Source organism: Capricornis sumatraensis, chromosome 1 (assembly GCF_032405125.1).
Source record: "Capricornis sumatraensis isolate serow.1 chromosome 1, serow.2, whole genome shotgun sequence".
NCBI lineage: Eukaryota > Metazoa > Chordata > Mammalia > Artiodactyla > Bovidae > Capricornis > Capricornis sumatraensis.
The window spans coordinates 149427415-149453058 of record NC_091069.1 but is presented as its reverse complement, the minus strand read 5'-3'; the positions used below and the strand labels follow the sequence as shown (position 1 = coordinate 149453058).

The window sequence follows — 25644 nt, the reverse complement described above, 5'->3', positions numbered from 1 at the left end:
GTGCTGCTGCTACAGTGTGGTTAATTCATGGTGGGATTGGTGTGAGATACACCACAGGAGAGCAAGGAAATCAGGTTGAAAGATGTTTTCTATTTAGGAAAGATGAGTTGTTAGATGCGGAATGCTTCTTCCTGAGGTCTGTGGGCTTACTCTCAATGTTTCACCCAGGCGAGATTCTCGAGTGGGCAGGTGGGTGGAGGCTTCTCATTCCTACTCTTCTTTTGTGGTATGACATTCTGAGTTCACTGTTGTTTGTTCCTCGTGATTTCTAGTGTCTTTTTGTAATCACAGATAGTCAGAAAAGCCCTAAAGTCCTCTTACTGACACAGCATGAAATTTTATCTGCATTTTTTAAATTTAGAAAAATATTTTAGAATAAGAAGCATACACATTTTGAAAAGCGTATGTATGAAGACAACATCGCAATGTTTTCACTACTTGTATCATATCCTTGAACCCTTTACTTTTCTCACACCAGAAAATATTTTTAATTATATAATTTTTATAAAAATTTAGGTAGGCCTACTAACAACTCATTTCCCTTTTGTTACTCATCTTTTTTCTTTTGAAATATAGAATTTTTGGTTCTTGCTTACATATCTGTGGTTTGACGTTTATCCTCTGAATTAATTTCAGTACTTTCTGTTCTTTTACCAAAACACTTTTCCTTTGTACACGCACTTGGAATTCTGTATCTCCTCATCATTTTGTTCTTCAGTTCGTTCAGTTCTGTTCAGTTGCTCAGTTGTGTCTGACTCTTTGAGACCCCATGAACTGCAGCACACCAGGCCTCCCTGTCCATTACCAACTCCTGGAGTTTACTCAAACTTATGTCCATTGAGTCAGTGATGCCATCCAGCCATCTCATCCTCTGTTGTCCCCTTCTCCTTCCACCTTCAATCTTTGCCAGCATCAGGGTCTTTTCCAATGAGTCAGCTCTTCGTATCAAGTGGCCAAAGTATTGGAGTTTCAGCTTCAACATCAGTCCTTCCAGTGAATATTCAGGACTGATTTTCTTTAGGATGGACTGGTTGGATCTTCAACCAAGGGACTCTCAAGAGTCATCTCCAACACAACAGTTCAAAGGCATCAATTCTTCGGTGCTCAGCTTTCTTTATAGTCCAACTCTCACATCCATACATGACTACTGGAAAAACCATAGCCTTGACTAGATGGACCTTTGTTGGCAAAGTAATGTCTCTGCTTTTTAATATGCTGTCTAGGTTGGTCATAACACTCCTTCCAAGGAGTAAATGTCTTTTAATTTCATGGCTGAAATCACCATCTGCAGTGATTGGGGAGACCCCCAAAATAAAGTCTGTCACTGTTTCCATTGTTTTGCAATCTATTTGCCATGAAGTGATGGGACCAGATGCCGTGATCTTAGTTTTCTGAATGTTGAGCTTTAAGCCAACTTTTTCACTGTCCTCTTTCACTTTCATCAAGAGGCTCTTTAGTTCTTCTTCACTTTCTGCCATAAGGGTGGTGTCCTCTGCATATCTGAGGTTATTGATATTTCTCCTGGCAATCTTGATTCCAACTTGTGCTTTATCAAGCCCAGCATTTCTCATGATATACTCTGCATATAAGTTAAATAAGCAGGGTGACAATATACAGTCTTGATGTACTCCTTTCTTCCTTATAGGTAGCAATCTAAATCTAGCCTCAAATCATAGCTTCAAATGATGAGGATCTATTTACTTATTTATACTTCTAACATCCTAAAAAGGAATTAAGGGGACTTATAATAACACATGAAGTATAATAGGATGTATTCAATTAAAAGTAAGAAAAGTTGGCAAGGAAAAATTATTGTTGGAAAATTAAGAAGCCAAAGGTGAGATCAGTATACAAATACTTGCCAGTTAGAGTCACACCTGGCTTGGTGCACAATCCCTGGTTTTTGTTCACCAGCTTTAAATCCCCTCCTTGTAGGCTGAGGACTGTAACCCACCTGTATGAGGGCTCTCCAGAGAAACTGAACCTATAGGAGATACATATCTCTCTATCTCTTAACTCAAGAAACTTAATGAATTGGCTCCATAATGCCATTATGGAGGCTGACAAATCTAAGCAATTTAAGTTTTAATGCCATCAGCCTGCAGACCCAGGGAAGAGACAGTGCTGTAGTTCAAGTCAAATGAAAGCCAAGACTTCCCAGGTGGTCCTGTGGCTAAGACTCCATGCTCCCAGTGCAGGAGGCCCAGGTTCTATCCCTGGTCAGGGAACTAGATCCCACATGCCTTAACTGAGACCTGGTGCAACTAAATAAATAAAGAACAACAAAGGCCATCTGCTGGCAGAATTTCCTCTTGCTCAGGAAGGTCAGGCTTTTGTTCTTTTTAGACTTTCAGCTGATTGGAAGTGGCCTACCCACATTATGGAGAGCAATCTGCTTTACTCAAGCTCCACTCATTTAAGTGTTAGTCATTTGAAAAACACGCTTATGGAAACATCTAGAATAATATTTGACTACATGACTGGGCACCATGGCCCTGCCAAGTTGATACATAAAATTAACTATCACACCACTGAAATCTTCTCCTTCCTTGCCTTTACCATCCACTTGCCTTTTTAAGGGGTTACTATTCCCCTCCCATTTTCTCCTAAACCATGAAGTTTCTCTTCATCCGCTTTTCTTACTCCTTCCACTCATGAGACTCAGAAGTCCATAGTTCATCAGGCCATGAGTTTCTATTTCCAGGATTGGGTAAACATTCTTTCTGGTGGCCAACAATTGCTTATGAATAGGCTCCTAAATTATCTTGGGCTTCCTGCTAATCTCTCCTCCAACAACCCTGGTGCCCAGTCCTTTGTAAAAACTCCTTACATTGTTGCAAGTCTATTGTCATGAGCCACCACTTATGCTAAAGAGTTTTACAGCAGGAAGCAGCTTTGCCAGCCTTTGCATTGGCCCCATTTTCTGGGGCCAATGACGCCAACACACAGGTCTGTAGCTTTAACAATTTACTTTCATCCCTAATGAGGATAAAAAGTGAAGTGAAAGTCGCTCAGTTGTGTCTGACTCTTTGCAATTCCATAGACTATACAGTTCATGGAATTCTCCAGGCCAGAATACTGGAGTGGGTAGCCTTTCCCTTCTCCAAGGGATCTTCCCAACCCAGGGATCAAACCCAGGTCTCCCACATTGCAGGCAGATTCTTTACCAGGTGAGCCACAAGGGAAATTATAAAGGATATGAGGATAAAGCTATGAGGATAAACAATAGGACAATTCCTGGGAAGATTTCCAAGGGCCCAGCAGTCCAGTGTGTCTCTGCTTGATTCCCCTTCTTACTCACCTGAAGAATAGAGACCAGACCATAGTCAGGAATTGCAGGAATTAGTTGCTAATTCTGGCAGGCTTTGGAAGCTTGTGAGGAAAAATAACTTGCAATAGGGAAAGCAAAACAACAACAACAACAACAACAACAAAGAAATAAAGTAAGACAAATAAATAACAACACAAAAAATTTATAGGCAGAGACTCAAATATAACTCTGTACTGTTCTCCCCTTTTCTTTTTTTAACCAGTCAACTGACGAGGACTCTTCAAGGCATAACAATCATTTCTGATACTTTTGCTAACATTCCCATACCACTTGAGCCCAGATCTGAGACCAGTCAGAAGCTGTGGGATCCAGGGAAAGTCACACAGACTCTACTCTTGTTACCACATCTGTAAAACAGAATGAGTAATGTGTTCCTCTCAAAATTACTGTGAGAGGTAACTGATAGAGTACATGGGAAAGAGTTCTGTAAACTGTCGAGTGCATCCAGACAGTACGTATTTAGTACATCTGGTAAGGTGTAGTCAAGACATTAAAACAAGTCAGATATTTCATAAAAAGAAAGCAAAGTAAATGATTAGTTATCATTTTAAAAGTCAGAATAAGAGTAAATGAGATGAGTCAGGAAGAAGAATTTAGTCATTTGCAAGTTACCCTTACTCCTCTCCCAGTAAAAAATGTAGATGTGCATGTGTTTAGATTATACAGACAGATGCCTCAGTCAATTGCTTTTCACTTTGTCAGGTCAACATCAAAAATAATAATTATTTTTAAAGCTAAGAAATTCGAGTAATCTGATGGAAGAATTTAGCTGGAAGAGTGAAAAAAATATCAACATTAAGCACATATTTTTATATGTACATATGTTTTATTTGGGAAGGAAATAACATGTTATTTCTTACTGCATTTTAATTCTTTTGTGTATCATTGTTTCCCACCTATTGTTTAACTTTTTGATTCTCTTCTATTTTTTTTTTTTAGTTTGTGGTCAAGTGTTATATCATAGACCACCTTAGATTAGCTGAGAAAATTTTACTCGTGACAGAATTTGAAAGTATGCCACATCAAAGGTGGGCAAAAGAATCCGTTTCTTGGCTCTCCTCTCCTCGCCTTGAGAGTCTGCCCCAGTGGCCCCTACCACTCCCACTGGTAACCATCTCACCCCACTTTGAACCCAGGTGTATTTAGTATCTATAACTCTCATCTGATTCTCACATGCCACTCAGTAACATAACATCTCTTTGCAAATTTAGATTTACACTTAAACGTTCCATTTCCCCCTCACACCAGCTAATATTAATAGCTAATGCTAATTGACGATTTTCTATGTGCCTATGTGCCAGGCAGAGTTCTAAAATTGCACAAGTTAACTTATTCAATATTTGAAAGGATCCTCTGAAAGAGGTACTATTATTTCTATTGCATATGTGAGAAAAACTGAAGGGTGAATGGAGTATTTGCTCAACACCACAGAGCCAAGTGTTCTAGTTCTTCCAACCTCAGGCCTCCAGAGGTCTGGTTTTGAGGTTGAACTGAACTACTGAGTTATTGGAAGCTCAGAGATGTCAGTCAAGACCTTTCCTCTCATAGCTGGTACCACCAGCACCTCACCGTGATTTGCATTCAATAAGGGACAGTAAATGTCTTACGGTTGTAGCTCTATGAAAAGAAGTCCTATTGTTATGGAAAAAATAAAGAAACAAAAGGTAGGAAACTTTTGTTCTACTAATGCTATTTTCATTGTTTTCTCCTTATCTTCCTTTTCCCATACTAAACTAAACATTTTAGATTAAGCTGATTTGTTCTGAGTTCAGAATCAAGGAATGTTAATGATATCGAGGGTTTTCTTGCACTGATTTTTTTTCTTGGTATCAGTCTGTGGTTTGGTGGTGTAACTATAGAAACATGGATAGAAACTCCCTATTATGCAACAAACCACTTCCTGTGTCTGTTTGTTCATTTATCTGCAGTGTCTTAGCTAAACCTTCTCTACCTGAAGGGTCTTGTAATTGCAACTATCTCACTACGCGGAGCATAAACATTGTAGAGTGCTGAAGAGCATGGACTTGGTACCCAGAATTTGAGGTTAGAATCTTCAGGTAAATCCTGTGTACATAATATGTACCTCACTAGGGTGTTATGAAGGATTACCTATGTTAATCTATGTAAAGCACTTTAAACAATGCCATGCATATAATAAGTACTTAAGTGTTTGCTATCATCTTTAAAACCCTACACTCTCAAGAAATATCCTCTATCCAGCCTTATGCAATTAGAAGCTTCAATTCGATTCAACCCAAAGCATAACGAAATGAAGCCTTTATTCTCATAGAAACATTGGAACTTAGATTTGAAATAGAACCCAATGGTAAGCTGCTCACATTTCTCTGTATTATACCTAACAGGTAGTAACTGTGATTCTGCTTAAACATTCCCAGTGATGTAGAGGAAAATACCTCTACCTCTCAGGAAAATAGATTGAATAGCTTAATTCTGAATAAGCTTATGCTTTATACCGAACAGAAATCTCCCCTTCTGTGAATTCCACTGATGGTTTCCAGTCATGGGTCAACTAAGCAGCATTCTTCTGTTTCCTTGGGCAGAAGTGCTTCATGAATTCTTAAAATGTTTGATTCCATGTTTTTCTTTTTTTTAAGTACATTTTTGAATTATTTGCCAAACCAAAACTCAAAAAAAAAAAAAAAAGGTGCATAATATCCTTGGGAAGTTTGCTTTGTTGCATCAGTCACACAGTTGTATCCAACTCTTTGTGACCCCGCGGACTGCAGCACATCAGGCCTCCCTATCCCTTACCAGCTCCTGAAGTTTTCCCAAGTTCATGTCCATTGCATCGGTGATGCCATCCAGCCATCTCATCCTCTGATGCCCTCTTCTCCTTCTGCCCTCAATCTTTCCCAGCATCAGGGACTTTTCCAATGAGTCAGCTATTGGCTGACTTACTAATCAGTATTATTTGCTTACTAATCATATCCATTTTCCAAGTTAAAAAGTTGAGAACTGGAGAGGCTAACTTTCCCAAGTATGTTATACCGAAATTTTTAAAAAAGGTGCATAATATCTTTGGGAGGTTTGCTTAGCCTCTCCAGTGAACATTAAGCACTTAATGAATGTCTGATCTGGAGAAGGGAATAGCAATCCATGCCAGTAGTCCCGTCTGGAGAATTTCATGGACAGAGGGGACTGGCAGGCTACAGTCCATGGGGTTGCAAAGAGTTAGACATAACTGAGCGACTAACACCACCCTCCTTCCACACACACAAATGTCAGATCCACCTTTAATAATTATTATCATTGTATTATTGGCATTTGATATAAGCTTTTAGGAGGCTCCCTTAAAACCCTGTGACTCCATTTTGTTGCTGTAGACAATTCTCAGCTATCTTCTTTCTCAACCCAGTGGAAGACATCCTCCAGGCTTCAAACCCCAAACTTGGCCTTATAATAAACTGAGCATGGGCTTTCCTGGGTTTCAACCCATTCAAGATAATCCGGCAGGAGTGATCACTCAACTTCCAGCAGCTGAAAATCTTCCAGAACAGGTGTTCACATGCCCCAGTGGGTAGCAGACACTTTGGAAATCCACTGGAGCCAAGGTTTGCTAACATCAAGGTGTTAAGAGGCATTCCGGGGTGGTGTGACCCTGGGTCCTTGCTGCCTACTGCAAACCCTACCATTCCTGCACTACAGAACACATTTCTACTCTGGGGACAATTCCTGCAGAGGCTGGAGACTAGAAGACTTGGAAGACTGGCAGTACTCAGTCCTCAGCTCAGTAAACCATCTTGTGTTTTCCCTGCTTATCTACTCAGCTCTTCCAGGCAGGAGCTAGAATCTGAAGGAAGTCTGCCTAAGCTTGGGTAAAATAATGTCCCCCTTTGGCTGTCTGTCCTGTAATATCTGTGGAGCATATTATTAACTAGCTTTAAAAATTATATATGTGCACAGTAACATTTTTTTCAAACATTTCTATTATAAGTTCAGAGCATACAATAAAAAGCTATATATGCCTAACCACTATCACCCCCAGTTTCACTATCCACTGATAGTTCTCCTTGTAAACTATTGCAGATATTTCATGCTCCTATGCATATAATTGTACATATATGCCTATTTTTATAAGAATATCAAGGGATTCTTATTATAAAAGTATAGATATGTGCTTTACATACATATTTTGGGCATTTTTCCATCACAGCAGAGATAGGGTGTTTCTTTCTTTTCAATGGTTCTATAACATTTTATTAAGTTAAAAAAATTTTAACCAGTCTTTTATTAATGAATATCAAGATTCTTTTTTTTTTCTTGTTAGTCCAAATGGTGTAAACTAGCCTCACAAGATGGCCTCCAATGAGCCTTTCTTCCTGGTCTTTGTGCCCTCTTCTATACAATTCCCTAACTGAATTGGGTTGACCTGTGTGACTAGGATATTGTGGAAGTGGTCAGGTGTGACTTCCAGGACTAAATCCTATGAAGCACTGTGGCTTCTGCTTGCTCTTTCCCAGATCGCTCACTCTGATGGAAGCCAGCTGTCCTGTGCTGGGGACACTGTAACAGTCCTACAGAGAGGTCTTTGGGGTGACAGACTAAGGTCTCCTACAACTTGTCAGCCATGAGTGTGAGTCACATTGGAACTGGATCTTCCAGCCCCAGTCAGATCTGCAGATGACTGCAGCCTCCACCCACACCATGACTACAACCTCGTGAGATACCCACCCAGCTAAGCTGCTCTCCAGCTCCTGACACACAGACACTGCATGAAATAATAATGTTTGGTATGATGTTAAGCTTTTAAGTTTTGGGGTAATTTCTTAGGCTGTGATACATAACTTTCATCCAAACAGTCATAACAATCATCCCTGTCTTACTTTTGTGAGTCTATGAAAGTCTTTAAAACCAATTCCTAGAAGTAGAATTACTAAATTAAAACAAATATGAATTTTAAATTTCACTTAATAATATCAAATTTAATTTAATCATGTCTCACAGTGAATGAATAAACTTCCCCATATCTACCCTCATAATCACAACCCACATTAAATTTTGGCCATTGTATAGGTTTAAAATTTTTTTTCAGTTTGGATTTTTTATTTAGGTGTGAGGTTGAGCAGTTTTTTCATGTATTTATTGGACAGCTTTATATTTACGTTAACTGTCAGTTGATGTATTTCAATCATCTTTACATTGAATAACTCTTTTCCCTGTTAGCACTCTTTGTATATTAAGAAAATTAGCCCTGTTTTATCTGTATACATATTTTCACCCATTTTGACATTTTAACTTTGGTATTACTTACAGAAGTTTTTCAGAGTAGAAGGTTTTTACTTTTTGTAGTAAACTGTATTTTGGATTTTTGTAAAAAGTTTTCTCTACCATTTCTAAAATTATTAGAGAAAAATACTCACATTATTTTCTGGTTCACATCTTACTTTTTTTTTAACTTTCTAGAACTGATGACTGGAAAATTGAATCTCAAGAAACAAAAAGAAAAACCCTGATTTGTAATATTTGCCAATTTCTGAAGTGTGAACACCCCACCATGATCAATTACAAGCTATCTATATAACTTTACTTTAAACACAGAGTTAGAAAAAGATGTGCACAGTTGCCTCTTGTCAGCTGGCTGTATCCCGGTTCCAGTGCATCCCTGCAGCAGAAATGAATTTTGACATAAGGAATGAGGGAAATCCAGCTTTCCACCCTGCTCCCATGTAACTTTCCCCCCATGTGTCAAATTCATTTTTTTCCATACTGAAGGGTTCAACTTGATTATATTCATGTCTTCTATATGTATTTGGGTCTATTTCTTATTTTGGGGGGGGGGTGGTCTATTTCTATACCCTGTGGCCTCTTTCATTGATTATCTGCTCCACCACACAGTTTAATTGCTAGAGGTTTATCATATTCTTTAATACTTGGCAAGGCTAGCTCTTTTAAATAGTCTTCTTTCCCAGAGTTTTCCCTGGCTCTGTTCATATAGAGTTCTTACAGATGTACCCTTGGCTTAGAAAGGTTTATAGCTTTGCACTAGTCATTTAAAAATTTAAGCCTCTGACTATGCACAGCTAAGACTACACCATAATAATACTTAAGTGATCGTGTTCCTGGCAAAACTCAGGAATGCTTTTTGGTGAATTCTTTCCTTAAGGACTAGCACAATACAATACAATTGGATAAAAGCAATTGAACACAAAACTTGGTCATATTTTGGTAATATTTTGACATAGATGCTGTTAATACTGACTGTACATTTTTAGGTGTGTCTTAGACTTTCATGTTTATACTGAAGAATGCAAACAAGTTGTTAGCGCTGTTCCAAACTTCTGATTCAGTTTAATGGAAATAGTCCTAGACTGCAGTGTGAATTCCTTTAAAGAACCATTTGTAAATATTTGTTACTATGAATTGGATTTTAATCTCAATACCATTAAACTAAATCAAAATTTTAAAAACAGACTGGAGGCTGTCAGCTGAGGTCGATGCTGGGGTGCACATAAGATTATAGCTTTCATTAAAATAGCTGAACGTTCATGCTAACATATTTATATCAATTACATTCTTATTATATTATGCATAAAAATATACACTTTTATTTCAACATAGGTTTTCACTGTTAAAACTGTTTCAGATCCACTGAGCTGAGTCTTCAGCAAGATGTGAGGATGGGTGGGGCAGAGAAAGGTGTGTCTAACTTACTTATAAAGTTGCTTGAGTTTCTGTCTAGGTCTTCGGTTTCCCCATTCACATCAACCCGTGTACCTTGAGTCTAAATGCTCTTGTCTTCGTGTTTGATTGTGCATTTGTTTTAATTTTCATTCTCCCCTCCCATCAAAAACTAATTTCACAGTATAAAGATCAGTGGTTGCCAAAGACTAGGGTGAAGGGAGGGGAACAGGCAGAGAACAGAGGATTTTTAGGGCAGTGAAACTACACTGCATGCTACTATAATGGTGAATATATGTCATGATACATTTGTCCAGACCTACAAAATACATAACACCAAGAGTGAACTCTGAACTGCGGTTTGGGGTGATAACAATGTGTTAATGTATGTTCATCAATTGTAACGAACATTCTACTCTGGTAGGGGATGTTGAAAACATAACATGGGTGGGGGCCGGGGAAAAGCTGTGCCTGGGTAGGGTAAGGGGTACATGGGAAATCTCTGGACCTTCCATTCAATTTTGCTCTGAACCTGAAAATACCCTAAGAAATAAGTCTATTAAAGACAAACTGGTCTCAGTCCCTTTGTCATACTAAAGTGCAAATGATGGATGAAGGATTAAAGTGCTGTCTCTCGTTAGGACCTTTGTCTTTCAACAGGGAAACAAGCTGTAAAGTTGATGGGCTGAAGCTTCAGTTCTGGCTGCAAGTAGATGTGAGAGTTTAAGAACATCACAGCCCTCTCATGAATCATAAAGAGAGGAGGGGAGCAGAGATGAAAAGCAAAGGGAAAGATTGAAAAAGCAGAAGAATTGAGGGCACAGGATTTATGCTCTGATCTTGGCTCTATAATTTCCAGGATGAGTGATCTTGAGAACACCCTGAGACTCGTTTTTCTCACCTGAGTAACAAGCCTAATAATAAGAACATCCTATCGGTGCTTTAATGAAGATGAATTCAGTTACTATAGGAGGACATGCTTCAGTAATTGAATTAATAAAAATATGTTGGTTATTAGTCACAAAGAAGGCAGATGTGCTTTTGAAACACTTAGTCTCCAGATTGACAATGGGAGTCAGTCTGTCTGTTTTTCTCTCCTTTTCCATTAACTATGCATCTGAACTTTATCATCTTTAAACTTGAGATAATATTTACTTCCCCAGGATATTTTAAAGATTAAAAATATATGTCTGTAAAGTGTCTGTCTGTCCCCACTCCTATCCCAAGAAGTATTCCACAAATGTTTTGGTCATTTCTACTGCTTTTCCAGGGCTTCCCCTTCCCTGGTGGCTCAGTGGTAAAGAACCCACCTGCCAATGCAGGAGATGTCGGTTCAATCCCTGGGTCAGGAAGATTGCCTGGAGAAGGAAATGGCAACTCCCTCCAGCGTTCTTGCCTGGGAAATCCCATGAAAAGAGGAGCTTGGTGGGCTACAGTCCATAGGGCTGGAAAGATTCAGACATGACTTAGCATCTAAACAACAGCAAGAATTTCCTTGCCAAATCCATGAGAGAAGACATTACTGTCTACTTCCGAAGTTCAACTCAATCAGAAGTCAAGCCCCATTGACTCTGGAAAGAAGAATCCTTGACTTTCCCACGACTTCTTTCAGGGCATTTACTGCTTTTTATCTTCCCCTGCTCATTGTTCCCATTGCTCACTCTTCAGTCCTATGGGTGGGTTTGTGGCTTTTGCCCCCAACCGTTCTATTAAAAGTGCACCTATTTTAGAGGAAGTAAACTATGCAGGGTTCTTTGGACAGTTAAAAGTGAAGTGATGCATTTAGAAAGGGAGAGAATTTTTAAAACACAGAGCAACGATCTATTCTATTTTAAATTGCACTATTTACAGTTAAGAGCATAGGGTATAAATGAGAAGCAGAAGAATTCTGATTGTTACTGCGGTATATATTTCTGAAAAAGATATTTATTCTTCTTTTCTTCATGTTTATATTCTCAGTTACCACCTGTCTGCTTGTATAGAATTTACTCCCTTTCTACCGAGCTGCTGGGTTTCTCAGGGAGTGGGGAGCTTCTGAACCTTGCGTGTGATTGCTTCCCTCAGCTTGGTAAAGAGATCAGTCACCAAGTCACCCTTTGCTCTCCAGTGATAGTTGCCACCTCTCGTTTTCACAAGAAATGATAAAACAAATGAGTCAGCCCCAAGGACCCTTCAAGAATGGCACGCGATGCTCAGGCTAGCTTCAGCTTTAGCTAGAGCTGGAAAGGTTTCAAGAAAATAAAATAAAATAAAACCTTTCAGAAACCCTTCTTTCAGACATACAGGCAGGCATCTGGCTTCTTTGCTGTCTCTCTTTGCCTTGTATCTGTCTTTTTGGACTTCACTTAACTTTAAAAAAAAAACACAAAGATAAGATTTTTAGTTTGAACAAAAAAGCAGTGATATAGTAGCCTGTGATCTTCCTCTTTAAGGTAAGATTCTGCATAATTATGTATAGAGAGAAGGTATTTGGAATAGTAGAAGAGGGAAGGCATGTTTATTCTCCTGATTTTCAGTCATTTCCTCATCAACAAGTGTAATTCTAGAAAGACCTTTTTGCTTATGCTGCATTGTTGGTTTCCTTTTCTTCTTGAGATAAATTTTGTTTCAATGACTTTTTCTTCACCCACTGGTTTTCCTCTGTTGTTTTTCTAACTATGTTTTTTAAGAAATCATATTTTTTTTTGTTTTAAGTACTGGGAATGGTGTATACATTAAAATAATTGTCAATAATAGGTGAAAGACAAAATATGCAGCTGAGAAATTCTAAATGAAACTCATATCTAAACTACTTTTTTGAACAGCTTTGTACATGATCACTTGTATGAAAAGGAGGTATTAATTTATGTGGTGAAAGGGAGAAGGATTTTAGTTCCTTTGAAATTTCATTACTGTTTATGTATACTCTAGAAAGAAAACAAACCAATAGCATTTTGAAATTATTTAGTCACTTAGCATAGTATCCCACAAGCATTCCTTCTTGTTTGCAGGAGTTCAGTGTCTTGTCATCAGACTGGGTAAAGTGAAGTTGTGGGGACAAGAACTTTGGGCAACAGGACAGTGGATCAAGTTGATGGCAAAGGAAGCTTTGATATTAGAGAAACTGGTTTAGTCCAGCACACAGCATAGACAAAGCCAACTATATATTTTTCCAAAGCACTTGTCTTTAAAAAAAAAAAAAAGGAATTTTAGTCATGTAAACAAGTGGGACTTCAGTTTGAGTGTTTATGTTTGTCTGTTTACACATTCTTTGTAATAACTCAGATCAAAGGGTTTGTATTAGGTGCCTTATGCTTATGTAATTGAAGAAATCAACATCCACAATAAAAATGTTACTGAAGTGAAGTGAAGTCGCTTAGTCGTGTCCAACTCCTTGCGATCCCATGGACTGTACCCTACAAGGCTCCTCTGTCCACGGAATTTTCCAGGGAAGAGTACTGGAGTGGGTTGCCATTTCCTTCTCCAGGGGATCTTCCCCACCCAGGGATTGAACCCGGGTCTCTCTCATTGCAGGCAGACGTTTTTACCGTCTGAGCCAGCAGGGAAGCTAAAAATGTTATTAAGTTATGGCAAATCTATGATCCACCCATCTGATTCAGACTGATTCAGGGTTAATGTGTGCAATGACCTGGTGACTGCCCTTCAGACAACTTCTGAAGTTTAGGAAGAGCCTGTAAACAATGTCGATAACAGTGCCTGGCAAATATTTGGCTTGGGAGTACTTAATATTTGCTGAACAAATGAATGAGCCATGAAGTCAACCAGCACATAGTTATCTATGTTCCTTTGGAGCTAATCTTAGTTTATGTTACCAAGTGTACATGACAAGTTCTTTGTTTTCATTGTTTATTATCTTAAACATTACCTCTTTTAAACATCAAGAAAGGTTCCCGGCCACCCCACCCCCACCCCCACCCCCACCTGCAGCTTTGGTATTCCAGGATTTGATTTGATTGGTCTTGAACAGAGGAGCCTAGCGTGGTGCAGTCCATGGGGTTGCAAAGAGTAAGACTGAGCAACAACAAAGCACAAGACAAAGAAGAGTGCTATATCCCCCTAGTCGATGCTCTCTGTGCCTCAGTTGGCCCTTTTCAGTCAGAAGTGGAAGAATTCTGCCTTTGTTTATAAACAACGTTCCTGTAAGAAAACACACTGATTACCACAGTGTTTACAGCATGCACTACCTGAAGGATAAATGTTAATTAGTTGTGACTAGTCCTTAACACCAGGGATGTTACAAGATTAAGAGAAGCAGATGAGAAAGAGAAGCATGATATATAAGTAAGCGGCAGAAGGGTGATTACAGGGAGTGAGCTATTATTATATGGTAATGGTTTATTGCAATAGGTCCTAACAAGGCTTTTATAGTACATATTCGTATCACTTTGAAAATTCTGTTTCCTAAGGGAGGAAACAGAAGCAAAATTTGTTGACAGAGACACTCAGTACCGTATTTTACAGTTTCCAGGAATGAGAAATGGTCGATTAGTCATATCAGTTGAATGTATATGGGAGTGAAGAATGGAAGCGCTTTGCTATCTCAGGTTAGATATCGAATAATTTTGCTATTCTTTTGGGTAGAAATACAACTAAGAGAATTGATCCAACTGGGGTTTTAAAATAAGCATAGCAGATAAAGCAGGACACCATGAAAGATTCTCAGATTAAAGGAGCCCTGTGGTAAGACTGTAGAAGTTTGACCCTGGTGGCCTCCTGAAGCAATGCTGGGCATTTGTGAGAGAGCTCTAGAGTGAATTCCCCTAGTTTTGTGTTTTTGCTTTTGTTAATTTTTGGCTGTACTGGGTCTTCACTGCCACACGTGGGCTTTCTCTAGTTGCAGTGAGCGGGGTTACTCTGTAGCGGCAGAGCATGGACTTCCCATTGCTGTGGCTTCTCGTTGCGGAGCGTGGCTTCCAGGGTGCGTGGGCTCAGTAGTGGTGTCATACGGGCTTAGTTGCCCTGCGGCTTGTGGGATCTTCCCAGAGCAGGGATTGAACCTGTTTCCCCTGCATTGGCAGGCAAATTCTTAACCACCGGCCGACCAGCGAAGTCCTCACACCCTAGTTTTAAGTCTAAATGTTTGGTCACAGGTTAAGTATTAATAAAATCACAGAGTGTATCCAAAGACAAACTAGTCTTTCATGTATTTAATTACAAAGAATAACAAGTAGCAAACTTTTAGAACTTTTTATTTTTATTTTTTTACCAACTCTTTCATCTCTGGTGGAGGAACAATTCTGGGGTTAAGGAATCGTATTACTTATACCTCAGTTCAGTTCAGTTCAGTTCAGTTCAGTCGCTCAATCGTGTCTGACTCTTTGCGACCCCATGAATCGCAGCACACCAGGCCTCCCTGTCCATCACCAACTCCCAGAGTCTACCCAAACTCATGTCCATCGAGTCAGTGATGCCATCCAGCCATCTCATCCTCTGTCGTCCCCGTCTCATACTTATACCTATCCCACACCAAAAAAATTTACGTTGCATCACTGACTCGATGAACATGAATTTGAGCAAGTTCCAGGAGTTGGTGATGGACAGGGAAGCCTGGTGTGCTGTCATCCATGGGATTGCAAAGTTGGACATGACTGAGCGATTGAACTGAACTGAACAGATAAGCTCTGTTGTTACAATCCCAGGCTACTGCCCTACACCTTGTGATCTTTCTTTATTAAGCCCCTCTTAAATTATCTTAATTTGAGGTTACCATCTTTTCCCTCCTGGAATCCTGATATATTATCTAAGATCATGAAAGAATATGAGTCATTCTCAGTGTGAGCTGAGAGTTTAGTAAGTAAGAGCAATCAGGGAAAGACAGGGAGAGACAGAGACAGAGAGAGAGTTCACTAGTGGATCACCCAACGTGTGATGATCCTGCTGGCCCAGTGGGACCCACTCCCTGGGAATGGGTAGTCTGCTGCACCTGGAAGTCTTACTTCTCTATTTCCAGGTAGCATCATTTAATACTGTAGCACTTTCCTTGGGAATCTACCACAAACCCCTCTAACTTTCCTTTGGTAACATCACTGTCTTTTCGGTCAGGGTTCTTTTTTTTCTTCTTAAAATTAGCCTAAGGTGTCAGGTCATTGCATCATGGTAGCATCCACATCCTGCTCCTTTGTGAATTTAGAATCATAGTCATAGGATATTTGTCTGACCTTCAGTTCAGTTCATTTCAGTTGCTCAGTCGTGTCCGACTCTTTGCGACCCCATGAATCGCAGCACACCAGGCCTCCTGTCCATCACCAACTCAGACTCACGTCCATCGAGTCAGTGATGCCATCCAGCCATCTCATCCTCGTTCGTCCCCTTCTCCTCCTGCCCCCAATCCCTCCCAGCATCACAGTCTTTTCCAATGAGTCAACTCTTCCCATGAGGTGGCCAAACTACTGGAGTTTCAGCTTTAGCATCATTCCCTCCAAAGAAATCCCAGGACTGATCTCCCTCAGAATGGACTGGTTGGAACTCCTTGCAGTCCAAGGGACTCTCAAGAGTCTTCTCCAACACCACAGTTCAAAAGCATCAATTCTTCGGCACTCAGCTTTCTTCACAGTCCAACTCTCACCTCCATATATGACCACAGGAAAAACCATAGCCTTGACTAGACGGACCTTAGTCGGCAAAGTAATGTCTCTGCTTTTGAATATGCTATCTAGGTTGGTCATAACTTTTCTTCCAAGGAGTAAGCATCTTTTAATTGCATGGCTGCAGTCACCATCTGCAGTGATTTTGGAGCCCCCCAAAATAAAGTCTGACACTGTTTCCACTGTTTCCCCATCTATTTCCCACAGAGTGATGGGACCAGATGCCATGATCTTTGTTTTCTGAATGTTGAGCTTTAAGCCAACTTTTTCACCCTCCACTTTCACTTTCATCAAGAGGCTTTTGAGTTCCTCTTCACTTTCTGCCATAAGGGTGGTGTCATCTGCATATCTGAGATTATTGATATTTCTCCTGCAATCTTGATTCCAGCTTGTGTTTCTTCCAGCCCAGGGTTTCTCATGATGTACTCTGCATAGAAGTTAAATAAGCAGGGTGACAATATACAGCCTTGACGTACTCCTTTTCCTATTCGGAACCAGTCTGTTGTTCCATGTCCAGTTCTAACTGTTGCTTCCTGACCTGCATACAGATTTCTCAAGAGGCAAGTCAGGTGGTCTGGTATTTCCATCTCTTTCCATCTATTTTCATCTCTTTCCACAGTTTATTGTGATCCACACAGTCAAAGGCTTTGGCATAGTCAATAAAGCAGAAATAGATGTTTTTCTGGAACTCTCTTGCTTTTTCCATGATCCAGCAGATGTTGGCAATTTGATCTCTGATTCCTCTGTCTTTTCTAAAACCAGCTTGAACATCTGGAAGTTCACAGTTCACGTATTGCTGAAGCCTGGCTTGGAGAATTTTGAGCATTACTTTACTAGCATGTGAGATGAGTGCAATTGTGTGGTAGTTTGAGCATTCTTTTGCATTGCCTTTCTTTGGGATTGGAATGAAAACTGACCTTTTCCAGTCCCGTGACTACTGCTGAGTTTTCCAATATGTTGGCATATTGAGTGTAGCACTTTCACAGCATCATCTTTCAGGATTTGAAATAGCTCAACTGGAATTCCATCACCTCCACTAGCTTTGTTCGTAGTGATGTTTTCTAAGGCCCACTTGACTTCACATTCCAGGATGTCTGGCTCTAGATGAGTGATCACACCATTGTGATTATCCTGGTCATGAAGATCTTTTTTTTGCACAGTTCTTCTGTGTATTCTTGCCACCTCTTCTTAATATCTTCTGCTTCTGTTATGTCCATACCATTTCTGTACCTTACTAGTTATCTATTTTATATATAGTAGTGTGTATATGTCAATCCCAATTTCCCAATTTATTCCTTCCCCCTTTTGCCCTCTGGTAACCATAAGTTTGTTTTTTTACATCGGTGACTCTATTTCTGTTTTGTAAATAAGTTCATTTGTATCTTTTTTTAGATTCCACTTTTTGGATTCCGTTTTTAGATATGCATATAAGTGACATCATATGTTATCTGTTGTACAGCACAGGGAACTCTACTCAGTACTCTGTAATGACCTATGTAGGAAAAGAATCTTAAAAGATTCATATATGTATATGTATAGCTGATTCACTTAGCTGTACAGCAGAAACTAACACAACACTGTAAGTCAACTATGTGTGTGTGTGTGTGCGCACTTAGTTGCTCAGTCATGTCCAACTCTTCCCAACCTCATGGACTATAGCCCACCAGGCTCCTCTGTCCATGGGATTCTCCAGGAAAAATCCTGGACTGGGTAGCCATTCCTTTCTCCAGAGGATCTTCCCAACCCAAAGATTGAACTCAGGTCTCCTGCATTGCAGACTGACTCCACAGTCTGAGCCACCAGGGAAGCCAAATCAACTATATGTCTATAAAGATGAAAACAAACAAACAAAACAAAAGAATCAAAGGGTTTTTAAGTTGTAAGAGTTGTTTGAAGCCATGTAGTACAGCTTCCTCATTTCACACGTAAGAATCTGGGGTTTCTGTAGCCAATGCGGAAAGGGCTCGTGCAAAGCCCCACCACAGCTTGTGGTTATCCCAGTCTTAGAAACCTGAAGCCCTGTTTTCCCTGGTCTAATTTCTCTGTCCAGAGACTTTGGGCTTAACAGGTGATGCTATTCAGATTAGAGGTCTGAGGGACAAAGGCCTCCATGGGGAGTTTTGCAGAACAAATAGGGAGAAGAGAAAAATACAAAACAAGGGAACTGTTTTTAACTCCTGTGAGAATTTTCTGAGGTATGCTTTGAGGACTGTGCTTTTCCAGGAATCCTGCCACAATCCAGCCAACAAAACCTCTTGCCATTTTTTCCAATAGTGTGGATGTTTTCAGCAAATAGTCAGGGTTATGTATGAGGCAGGGAGCTTAAGAAAGCTGTTCACTTCCTCCCCTGCTTTGCTTTAGTCACGCCCAGTAAATGAGGGCTCCAGGGGAACTCAGAGGCCGTGTGTGCAAGGCTGAGCTGGACTTAAGCTCTGACCTGTTAGTTACTGGAAATAATCCTCTGAGTGGAGCCAATGAATGTTCAAGAATTGCTATCAATCCTTGGATCCCAGGGTTATTCATTATAATTAAAATTTATTCTTAATGTAATATACCTGGTCTCTAACACTAATATTTTACTTTTAAATGTGGCAGTCTGGGGACTTCCCTGGTTGCCCAGTGGTTATGACTCTATGCTTCCACTGCATGGGGCACAGGTTTGATCCCTGCTTGGGAAAGTAATACCCTACCTAGTAATACCCTATTTATTTGCCCCCAAATAAATAAAGAGTGAAGAGTATTTTTTTTAATTTATTTTTATTATTTATTTATTTATTTAATTTTTATTTTTACTTTATTTTACTTTACAATACTGTATTGGTTTTGCCATACATTGACATGAACCCACCACGGGTGTACATGCATTCCCAAACATGAACTCCCCTCCCACCTCCCTCCCCATATCATCTCTCTGGGTCATCCCTGTGCACCAGCCCCAAGCATCCTGTATCCTGCATCTTTAATCTAGCAATCTCAGAGGCAGAATATGCTTGTGACTCCCTTCAGTAAAAGAGATGCTTTCTTAACCATTTGAATAAAAATTGGAAATACTGAAATGGCATTCTTTAATATTATCTCCATTGTATCATCATTTTATAGCATTCTTTTGTGTATACATCTACTAACTTCAAAGGGCAGAACCTGAGATTTGACGAGCTATCAAAAGTTGGCAGACAAAAGGGTAGATTAGTAATTTGGATGTCTGGAAGGACATACTTTCATACACTGTTTTGGTTTCCTAGGTCTAGCATGACAAAGTACTGGGTGGCTTACAGAAACAGAAATTTATGGTTTCATAAATCTGGAGACCTGAAGTTTGAAGGCAAGGTGTCAGCAAGGCCATGGTCCTTCCGAGGGGCCTAGGAAAGTGTCTGTTTGGGGGTCTCTCTCCCAGCTTCCGGCATTTCTTGGCTTGCAGATGACCATTTTCTCTCTGTGTCACTTCACGTCTTCCATCTGCATGCTCAGTCACTTCAGTTGTGTCCGACTTTTTGTGTCTTCATGGACTGTAGCCCGCCAGGTTCCTCTGTCCATGGGATTCTTTAGGCAAGAATACTGGAGTGGGTTGCCATGCCCTCCTCCAGGGGATCTTCCTGAACCAGAGCTCAAACCTGCATCTCCTGAATCTTCTGCATTGCAGGTAGGTTCTTTCCTGAGGTGCCAATGAGGAAGCCCTCTGGGTCTGTGTCCAAATTTCCCCTTTTATACCGACAACAGTCATACTGGAATAAAGCCCGCCCTAGTTACCCTATTCTAATTTGATTATAAAGACCTTGTCTTGAAATAAAGTCACATTCTAAGGTACTGGGGGTTAAGACTTCAAAACATCTTTTTTGAGGGGGACACAACTCATACCATGACAATATAGTCTGTTGAAATTGAATGGAATTACTTCTCAAGATTGCTGAACTACTCAGACCCAATCGTTCTGATGGGACTTTTCACCAGCTCACCTAGAGCCCACCTTTTCTTGGTGTGCTGCTTATGGCAGGTTAGGATACAACTGTGTGTTTAAAATTAGTGATCTTGAGGCATATGCTGGTGGGGTTTGCTGTTTTTCTTTCTGCCCTTTCTGAGTTGCATGTGAAAGTGAGACATTGCTTAAAAATTAATGACAGCGGGATGCTTGTCTTGTACTCCAAGTCATAAGATTGTGGCTTCAGGCAGAGCTGCAAAAGTTGAAAAGTCACAAAACAAAAATGCACTTTTTGGGAAATTTGGTTAGAAGATAGACAGTGTTGTGTTTTGTAATGATTATATTCTTATCCAAAGTTGCTAATAATATTTGTTTCTTTTGGATTAAGCACTCTCCTTTCTTTAAAGGAGAATGGGGCTTTCCTCGTGACTCAGATGGTAAAGTATCTGCCTGCGATGTGGGAGACCTGGGTTTGATTCCTGGGTAGAGAAAATTCTCCTGGAGAAAGGAATGGTTACCCACTCCATATTCTTGCCTGGAGAAACCCATGGTCAGAAGAGCCTGGTGGGCAACAGTCCTTGGGGTTACAAAGAGTTGGACATGACTGAGTGACTAACACTTTACCTCACTTTCTTTAAAAATAAAAGATACAAAATAATTCCTAATTATGTATTTTCTAACTATGTGAAAATGTCTACATTTCAGAAAAGGTTTTACATGGCTAAAATATTGGGATGGCTAAAAAGTTTGATTTCAGTTTTTTGTAAGATGTTATGGAAAGACCAAGATGAACTTTTTGGTCAACTCATACAAGAGGATACAAAATTTTAGTATTATTCAAGGACTCTACAGGCATTTTGATTCACTTCAGTTCAGTTCAGTCGCTCAGTCATGTCCGACTCTTTGCAACCCCATGAATCACAGCACACCAGGCCTCCCTGTCCATCACCAACTTCTGGAGTTCACTCAGATTCATGTTCATCAAGTCAGTGATGCCATCCAGCCATCTCATCCTCGTTCGTCCCCTTCTCCGCCTGCCCCCAAGCCCTCCCAGCATCACAGTCTTTTCCAATGAGTCAACTCTTCCCATGAGGTGGCCAAACTACTGGAGTTTCAGCTTTAGCATCATTCCTTCCAAAGAAATCCCAGGGCTGATCTCCTTCAGAATGGACTGGTTGGATCTCCTTGCAGTCCAAGGGACTCTCAAGAGTCTTCTCCAACACCACAGTTCAAACGCATCAATTCGTTGGCACTCAGCTTCTTCACAGTCCAACTCTCACATCCATACATGACCACAGGAAAAATCATAGCCTTGACTAGTCGGACCTTAGTCGTCAAGCAATGTCTCTGCTTTTGAATATGCTATCTAGGTTGGTCATAACTTTTCTTCCAAGGAGTAAGCATCTTTTAATTGCATGGCTGCAGTCACCATCTGCAGTGATTTTGGAGCCCCCCCCAAAAATAAAGTCTGACACTGTTTCCACTGTTTCCTCATCTATTTCCCACGGAGTGATGGGACCAGATGCCATGATCTTCGTTTTCTGAATGTTGAGCTTTAAGCCAACTTTTTCACTCTCCTCTTTCACCTTCATCAAGAGGCTTTTGAGTTCCTCTTCACTTTCTGCCATAAGGGTGGTGTCATCTGCATATCTGAGATTATTGATATTTCTCCTGGCAATCTTGATTCCAGCTTGTGTTTCTTCCAGCCCAGGGTTTCTCATGATGTACTCTGCATAGAAGTTAAATAAGCAGGGTGACAATATACAGCCTTGACGTACTCCTTTTCCTATTTGGAACCAGTCTGTTGTTCCATGTCCAGTTCTAACTGTTGCTTCCTGACCTGCATACAGATTTCTCAAGAGGCAAGTCAGGTGGTCTGGTATTTCCATCTCTTTCAGAATTTTCCACAGTTTATTGTGATCCACACAGTCAAAGGCTTTGGCATAGTCAATAAAGCAGAAATAGATGTTTTTCTGGAACTCTCTTGCTTTTTCCATGATCCAGCAGATGTTGGCAATTTGATCTCTGATTCCTCTGTCTTTTCTAAAACCAGCTTGAACATCTGGAAGTTCACAGTTCACGTATTGCTGAAGCCTGGCTTGGAGAATTTTGAGCATTACTTTACTAGCATGTGAGATGAGTGCAATTGTGTGGTAGTTTGAGCATTCTTTTGCATTGCCTTTCTTTGGGATTGGAATGAAAACTGACCTTTTCCAGTCCCGTGACTACTGCTGAGTTTTCCAATATGTTGGCATATTGAGTGTAGCACTTTCACAGCATCATCTTTCAGGATTTGAAATAGCTCGACTGGAATTCTATCACCTCCACTAGCTTTGTTCGTAGTGATGTTTTCTAAGGCCCACTTGACTTCACATTCTAGGATGTCTGGCTCTAGATGAGTGATCACACCATCGTGATTATCTGGGTCATGAAGATCTTTTTTGTACAGTTCTTTTGTGTATTCTTGCCATATTCAAATGTATGGAAACATTTGCTTTTTTTTGTTTTAATTTTATTTTTACTTTATTTTACTTTATGATACTGTATTGGTTTTGCCATACATTGACATGAATCCACCACGGGTGTATACGAGCTCCCAATCCTGAACCCCCCTCCCACCTCCCACCCCATATCATCTCTCTGGATCATCCCCATGCACCAGCCCCAAGCATCCTGTATCTTGTATCGAACATAGACTGGCACTTCGTTTCTTACATGATAGTATACATGTTTCAATGCCATTCTTCCAAATCATCCCACCCTCTCCCTCTCCCTCAGAGTCCAAAAGTCCATTCTATACATCTGTGTCTCTATTGCTGTCTCACATACAGGGTTATCATTACCATCATTCTAAATTCCGTATATATGTGTCAGTATACTGTATTGGTGTTTTTCTTTCTGGCTTACTTCACTCTGTATAATCGGCTCCAGTTTCATCCAACTCATTAGAACTGATTCAAATGTATTCTTTTTAATGGCTGAGTAATACTCCATTGTGTATATGTACCACAGCTTTCTTATCCATTCATCTGCTGATGGACGTCTAGGTTGTTTCCATGTCCTGGCTATTGTAAACAGTGCTGCAATGAACATTGGGGTACATGTGTCTCTTTCAATTCTGGTTTCCTCAGTGTGTATGCCCAGCAATGGGATTGCTGGGTCATAAGGCAACTCTATTTGCAATTTTTTAAGGAATCTCCACACTGTTCTCCATAGTGGCTGTACTAGTTTGCATTCCCACCAACAGTGTAAGAGGGTTCCCTTTTCTCCACATCCTCTCCAGCATTTATTGCTTATAGACTTTTGGATCACAGCCATTCTGACTGGTGTGAAATGGTATCTCATTGTGGTCTTGATTTGCATTTCTCCGATAATGAGTGATGTTGAGCATCTTTTCATGTGTTTGTTAGCCATCTGTATGTCTTCTTTGGAGAAATGTCTATTTAGTTCTTTGGCCCATTTTTTGATTGGGTCGTTGATTTATCTGGAATTGAGCTGCATAAGTTGCTTGTATATTTTTGAGATTAGTTGTTTGTCAGTTGCTTCATTTGCTATTGTTTTCTCCCATTCTGAAGGCTGTCTTTTCACCTTACTTATAGTTTCCTTTGTTGTGCAGAAGCTTTTAATTTTAATTAGATCCCACTTGTTTATTTTTGCTTTTATTTCCAGTATTCTGGGAGGTGGATCATAGAGGATCCTGCTGTGATTTATGTCGGAGAGTGTTTTGCCTATGTTCTCCTCTAAGAGTTTTATAGTTTCTGGTCTTATGTTTAGATCTTTAATCCATTTTGAGTTTATTTTTGTGTGGTGTTAGAAAGTGATCTAGTTTCATTCTTTTACAAGTAGTTGACCAGTTTTCCCAACACCACTTGTTAAAGAGATTGTCTTTATTCCATTGTATATTCTTGCCTCCTTTGTCGAAGATAAGGTGTCCATAGGTGTGTGGATTTAAAAATATGGAACGCTTCATGAATTTGCATCTCATCCTTGAGCAGGGGCCATGCTAATCTTCTCTGTATCGTTCCAATTTTAGTATATGTGCTGCCAAAGCGAGCACACATTTGCTTTTTTTAGACAAGTAAAATCAGAAACACATGAATTCGCAAAATGACATGTCTTAGTGTAATCAAAACTCAGTTTGCCATTTTTTAATTGTCACCTAGGCAACTCCAGTACTACTGCTTATACTGCTACTAATGCTGATACTCCTACTATTAATAACAGCTGATGTTTACTGAGGACATATTCTGTGTCAGGCACTGTTCCAAGTGCTTTGCCACTTTGGAGGCCAGTCTGTATAGGGCCAAAGATGTATAGGGATAAATCTATATCTGGTGTGGACAAATCTATATCTCCCAGCTGATGGACTAGGGGACATAGACATCCTGAGGGAATGAGGAGTATCACTCAAGTCTTGAGTATTGATGCTGGAGAGGTTCCCCTATGAAGAAACATTTAAAGAACCTGAATGTTGGCCCATATGAGTCACCTTCACCATCCCCCACACCCAAAGAAATAGTCATTCAGCAAAGTAAGAACTATATCTCCCCTTACCTTTTCTCCTTGCTTTTACTTACCATTCCTAGAAAAAAAATCAAGATCTTCAGTTAAATCTGAATTTCAGGTATACAATGAACATTTTTATTATAAACATAAGTATATCCCATGCAATATTTGGGACATGTTTATATTAAAAAATATATGTCATTTGTCTGAATTTCAAATATTACTAGGCATCTCATATTTTAATCTATTAATTCTGGCAACTTACCCCACCCCAACTTTCCCCAAAGAACTGGTTATTAGGTGAAGAAAAGAACAAAGTTATTTTGTTTTCTGAATTAATGTTGTGATTTGAGATTTAAAAGTCTTCCCCCCAAAATAAGTAGAAAAGTCAATAAATCTCCCAAGGTCTTCAGGTAAGGGGCAATTACTGTGATGAATACATTCAAAAAAGATTAGGTAAGAATAAAAAATAAAAGTTATATTTTGAGTATACCACAAATCTTCTTTGTGAGATGATCCAGGTCTATTTTAGTTGACTTTATTGAGCCGTTCCTCTCCAGGACCATAATAACTATTAACTTCTCTTACAGTTCATGTTCTTTGGAAGACATTTTGGGAAATTCTGTTTTGTTTCATAACTTTGTGATATATTTAACTAAAGTGCTGTA

At 39.8% G+C, this 25644-nt stretch overlaps 1 non-coding gene across 1 annotated transcript; it reads right to left on the bottom strand.

Moving 5' to 3' along the window:
• Positions 1-24420: 24420 nt before the first annotated feature.
• Positions 24421-24527, bottom strand: LOC138093274 (U6 spliceosomal RNA). The gene has a single exon (XR_011146032.1). It is a non-coding gene; the product is annotated as a U6 spliceosomal RNA (small nuclear RNA).
• Positions 24528-25644: the final 1117 nt, after the last annotated feature.